We start from the raw sequence: 6,148 nt of genomic DNA on the forward strand, positions 1-6,148 counted from the left end.
CCTCTCTTATGATGGAGAGCGGAGCAACATATGATGGTAATGAACAAATTATTGATGGGGATTCTATTATTAATGAACATGCTGTTACTTATGTGGCCCAATGTGGCCCAAATGAAGTAAGATCCAGGAAAGGCGCTGATGGAAGCCGTATTGGGCTGGGTCACTCCAAGCTGGGTCGGGTTGGCAAGGGACCCAGCAGAAGCACTGGGCCAGTCTTTGTGCATACGCCGCAAAAGCATCTTCATGTGGTAGGGGCTGAGTGCGATAGACCTGAGGAGGATGAGACTTGCGACGGCGACTGCCGTTTGATGCTCTCCGGTGCGGTGGCCTCTCCGCGCCATCAGAGCAGCGCGGTAGGGGATGGGGTGAAGACGAATACCCTTGCCACCAGGGGTGCTGAAGACAGAGTTTCCCATGAGGACTCAGCCAAACCGCAGCGGAATTCGTTGTAGGGAGAAGCCACGTAACTCGCCTTCGGTGGTGCGCTAGCCAGGGGTGGTGCTGACAGTGAACGGGTAGCAGCCAAAAGGATCTATGATGCACTGGCTAGGGTTTGTTGTGATGGTACACACCATGAACGGGTTGACGGGGCAGTGATAGTGGAAGAGGGAATACAAGGGGTTGGGGCTACAAATACAGGGGCAATTGATGGTATTATTGATGGAGTCAGCTCTGAAAACAGGGAGGTTACTGAAGATTTAACCAATAAAGGCCTAGAAACTAACCTCTTGGGCAACAGAATTGGTGATAAGGAAGGCTACCTCCGGGAAGAAGGAAAAGGTATTAATGACGAGGATAGGGACAACAGTTGTTCAAGATTGGAAGAGCAGCGGATAGAAAACATAAAAACTTGGGAGTTAGCAAAGGAATCTGGAGCATTGCTATACGACGAAGAAGATGACATCATATCTATCCTACAAGAACAAAATGAGGAAATTGCGCGGAAAAGACGTATGGCAAAGTTGAAGGTGAAGGTAAGACGAAGCAGGCCCAAAACTCATAAAAAGGTGTGTAATAATGTCTCAAAATGATTATCTGTTCATGAAATGTTAGGGGGTTAAGGGGAGATGGAAAGTGTAGAATGATAAAAGACCTAAGGAGAAAACACAGTTTGAACATGTTAGGTGTAGTTGAGACGAAAAGGCAGACAGTAACGAGATTTGATGTGTTGAAATTATGGAAAAATGATACAGGGTGGGAGTATGTAGAGTCTATTGGAGCGTCTGGAGGACTGTTGCTAATATGGGATGATGTTTGTTTTAAAAGGAGTAATTGCTACAAAGGTGAGAGGTGGCTGTGTGTTGAGGGGATGCTGTCAGAAAATAATAGTAACTGTGCGTTCTTCTTAGTTTATGGTGCCCATACTCGAGATGAGAAAATTGTTGTGTGGGAGGAATTGAGTTACGTAGCTGGGCTGTGCCAGGGTCCCTGCTGCTTCTTGGGGGACTTTAATGAAATCGTACAAGTCGAGGAGAGGCGAGGTTCTGATAGCCTACCTTTGTCAGCGGAAGATTTTAAGAGCTGGATAAACGACATGGGTTTGGTGGACTTGCCGATTACTGACCGGAAGTTTACATGGTTTCGAAGACGGTCATGCAGTCGTATTGATAGAGCACTAGTTAACGTAGAATGGCTGGAGGAGTTTCCGGAGACTCGATTGAGAGGTGGTCCACAGGTCTATTAGATCATTGCCCTATAATTGTGGAAGATAAGAGACCTAGGGACGGACCAAGACCATTCCGAAGTTTGGATTCATGGTTTACACATGAAGGTTTTCTAACGATGGTCAAGGAGGAATGGAGAGGGTTAGGAGAGGTACAATTCACGGATAAACTGAAGGCTTTGTCTGTTCCGCTGAAAAGATGGCATAGAGACAAGTTTAGTGACATAGACAACAAAATCATGAAATTTGAGGAAGGGATTAAGAAGATAGACGATAGGGTGGGTGATGGGGAGTATGATGGAACGTTGGAAGCAAGAAGGCGGGCACTAGTGGCATGTTGTGAGAAATTGTATGTGAGAAAAGAATTACACTGGAAAAAGATGTCAAGATCTAGGCATGCGAGGGATATGGATAAGAACACGAGATACTTTCACAATCTAGCGTCTGCAAGAAGGAGGAATAATAGGATCGATGCTCTGGTTATTAACGGAAGATTGATAAGGAATCAAGCTCGAATTAAGCTTGCCATTAGGGGATTTTACAAGGAGTTGTATCACCAAGAGAAGTCTCCTAAGATGGGATTCAGAGATGGTTTGGTAAAAATGATCAGTGAGGAAGATGCACTGGCTTTAGAGAGGCTTCCGACACTCGAGGAGGTTAGAGAGGCAGTTTGGGATTGTGAATCATCCAATGTGCCAGGTAGTGATGGTTATAATATGAACTTTATTAAAAAGTGTTGGGACAAAATTGGTGCCGACTTTACTGCAGCAGTTATGGCTTTCTTCCAATCCTCCAGGCTACCGGCGGATGCTAATGTCACTTGGGTGGTGTTGGCCCCCAAGTTTACTGGTGCCAAGGAAATTAAAGACTTGCAGCCGATCAGCATGGTGGGGTGTGTGTATAAGGTTATTTCGAAGATGCTGGTAAGGAGAATGCGAACAGTAATGCCAGGATTGGTAGGAGAGACCCAGAGTGCCTTTTTCAATGGCCGGAAGATACATGATGGAGCCCTAATTGCGTGTGAAACGGTTCAGTAGATCAAACTGAAGAAGAAGCAAGCAGCAATTATAAAGTTAGATTTCCTGAAAGCTTACGATAGAGTCAAGTGGAATTTTGTTGACATTGTCTTGCAAAAGATGGGGTTCGGTCGAAGATGGAGAGGGTGGGTTCTGGAATGCATCAGTACGTGCTCGATGTCAGTATTGATAAACGGCTCACCTTCTAAGCCGTTCAAAATGGAAAGGGGCTTGCGACAAGGTGACCCCTGTCTCCATTCTTATTTGTCCTCGTGGTGGATGTCCTACATAGGATGATTGGAGAGGCTATTAGAAATGGTCGCATATCTCCGCTGTTGGTTGGAAGAGATCACATCGAGTTGTCTCATCTTCAGTTTGCAGATGATACTATACTGTTCTGCCCATCGAAAGAAGAGACTATCAAGAATTACAGGAGGCTACTTCGCTGCTTTGAACTAATGTCAGGTTTAAGCATCAACTTTGACAAATCGAGTTTGATTTCTATTAATTATGAAGAGTCGTGGGTACAAGGAATGTGTGGTGTGCTGGGCTGTAAGGCAGCCTCTCTTCCAGTCAAATATCTGGGTATATCACTAGGAGCAAATCCAAGGTTGGTGAAGACTTGAAAGCCAATAATAGACAAAGTGGAGGAAAAACTTAGTCTCTGGAAAGCCAAGGCTCTCAATAAGGCCGGTAAGTTGGTTCTCATCAAGTCGGTGTTGAATAGCCTTCCGGTTTACTATCTGAGCTTGTATAAGATGCCTAAAGGTGTTGCAGAGAAACTAATCTCTCTGCAGAGAAGGTTTCTATGGAGTAAAGATGATGGGAAGAACGGTATGGCTCTGGTTAAGTGGGATGTTGTGCAGGCTCCTAAAAAATTAGGCGGTTTAAGAGTTGGGGATGCTATGGTACGCAATGCAGCGCTTCTGTTTAAGTGGTGGTGGCGCTTTTCTAAGGAGGAATGTCCATTGTGGAAAAAGGTGGTATGCTCATGTAACAACCTGAATCCAAATGAGCTTCTGTCCACCCAAGCCTTACCGGTCAAGGGGGGTCATTGGAAGGATATCTTTCAATTACAAGGCATGGATCAACAAGTTAGACAGAAGTTAATCATAGGGTTGTCTATGGAGGTTGGCGACGGGAGAGGCACGAGATTCTGGGAGGATGTTTGGCTTATGGGAGGCTCATTGAAAGATCGTTTTCCACGACTTTTCTCGATTTCAAACCAAAGGGGATCAGTGATAGGGAACTGTGGGTTTTGGGATGGGCTTGAGTGGAACTGGAACTTTCTATGGAGGCGAGATCTATTCCAATGGGAGTTAGATATGCTAAACCAGCTGTATGATACATTAAGGCTGGTTAAACTTGCATATGATAGAGAGGATAGAGTGGTCTGGAAATATGATAATCAAGGTGTTTTTTCAACTAACTCTTTTGTGCAGGTGCTGCAAGCGGAATTGGCCCCAGAGGAAGTCACAAGCTATAGCTTCACCAAGTCTATCTGGAAAGGTCTAGTGCCTCCAAGAGTGGAATTGTTTGTCTGGTTTGTTTTGTCTGGCAGGATCAACACTAAAGAGAGACTGGGACGGCTTGGAATCATTAACCAATAAGATAAATTTTGTGCTTTGTGTAATGAAGGTGTTGAAAATGGGCACCACTTGTTTCTCGTCTGTAGCTTTTCTTGGCAGGTTTAGTGTGCTTGGATGTCTTATGTTGGTAGACAATGGTCTTACCTGGGTACGTTAAAGGAGCATTTTCTAAGCTGGACTGAGTTATCTACCAGGAAGGAGGAGTGCAAGAGGTGGATGGTGTGCTTTTGTGCTATAATTTGGAATATATGGTTGGAAAGGAATAGAAGAATTTTCCAGAATAAAGGTAGAAGGGTTGAGGAGATAATCAACATGTGCTTTATGAATTATAGGGAGTGGATTGGTGCGGACCCCTTTTGTTGTTGATGGCTATGCCGAAGACGACAATGGGTTATCCTTATTCTTAGTAAGGTTGTTATTTTCCTTTGTTTTGGTTATTTTGTTTGTTATTATGGTCAGACGCCTTTACGCTCCACTTGTAGTGTTGAGCTTTTCTTTCAAAAAAATATCCCTCTCTTATCTCGTTTACACCATAAACGAGATAATTTTGCATGTATCTTGTTTACAGTGTGAACGAGATAAGACGGGTAGACGCGAAACGTGTATATCTCGTTTATAGTGTAAACGACTGTAAACGAGATATATGTATTTTTTTTAAATTTGAAAATAATAAAAAATATTAACATTATCAATAATCTAAACTTTTAGCATGCAATTAGTATATAAAAAAGTTGGTAGGAGAGATTAAAATGGATATGTTTGATCAATTAGTACTCAAAAAGGTTAATGAGATAGTGGGAAGAGAATTGAAACGATTATCTCCGACGTTATCTCCCACTATCCACCTGAGAAATAGCCGTTTCAATTCTCTTCCCACTATCCCATCAATCACTCCTAACAATTAGCAAATAATTATTTTTATTTTTTAAATTTAAATCAATTCAATTAGATCATAATTTAATTTAAAATTTTTAAAATAGACATATTTGATAAATTAGCTATTTCTTTTTAAGTATTAATTGATCAAATATATTTATTTTAAAAATTTTAAATTAAATTATGATCCAATTGAATTGATTTAAATTTAAAAAATAAAAATAACGGTTTGTCAATCGTTATGAGAGATTGATGGGATAGTGGGAAGAAAATTGAAATGTTATCTCACACGTGTTCCTATCCTCATTATCAATATCAATTGCAACGGTAGATGTAAATTGCACTCACTTAGTTAACCTCTAACAATTGAAAGTAAGTCAAGTGAGAAAATCAACTTTAATTTACAAGTCCTAATCAAATACTAGAGTTAGTGAAGCTCAAGCCAACTAGCAAGTTTTAATCACCAACCAACAAGAGACTTTGACCATTCAAGAGTCTCCAATTTACTCAATCTAAGCTAAGAACATAAAAAGCTAATTTAAAATTCAACCAAGTATTTTATCAAACACTTGGAAGGCACAAAACAAAAGTATAGAAAAGCAATAAGATAATCGTTTTAATTCTCTTCCCACTATCTCATCAACTTTTTTAGTACTAATTGATCAAGCATATCCATTTTAATCTTTTCTACCAACCTTTTTATGTACTAATTGTATGCTAAAAGTTTGAATTATTGATAATGTTAATATTTTTTATTAATTTCAATTTTTTTAAAAAAAAAATACATGTATCTCGTTTACACTGCAAACGAAATATACACGTTTTGCGTCTACCCGTCTTATCTCGTTTACACTGTAAACGAGATATATACAAAATTATCTCATTTACACTAATAAAAAATGATATTTATTTCGGTAAATATTTTTTAAATTATTTATTTCGATAATTATTATAATTAATTTATTTATTAAAATAAAAATTCGTTAATAAAAATTACTTCACAA

General features: G+C 40.4%; 1 long non-coding RNA gene across 2 annotated transcripts in view; it reads right to left on the reverse strand.

The window, feature by feature from the left end:
- The window catches only part of LOC110263256, a 13,225-nt gene that overhangs the window by 6,248 nt on the left and 829 nt on the right, over positions 1-6,148 (reverse strand). The window lies entirely within an intron of this gene.

This window comes from Arachis ipaensis, chromosome B06 (genome assembly GCF_000816755.2).
Source record: "Arachis ipaensis cultivar K30076 chromosome B06, Araip1.1, whole genome shotgun sequence".
In the NCBI taxonomy this organism is placed as follows: domain Eukaryota; kingdom Viridiplantae; phylum Streptophyta; class Magnoliopsida; order Fabales; family Fabaceae; genus Arachis; species Arachis ipaensis.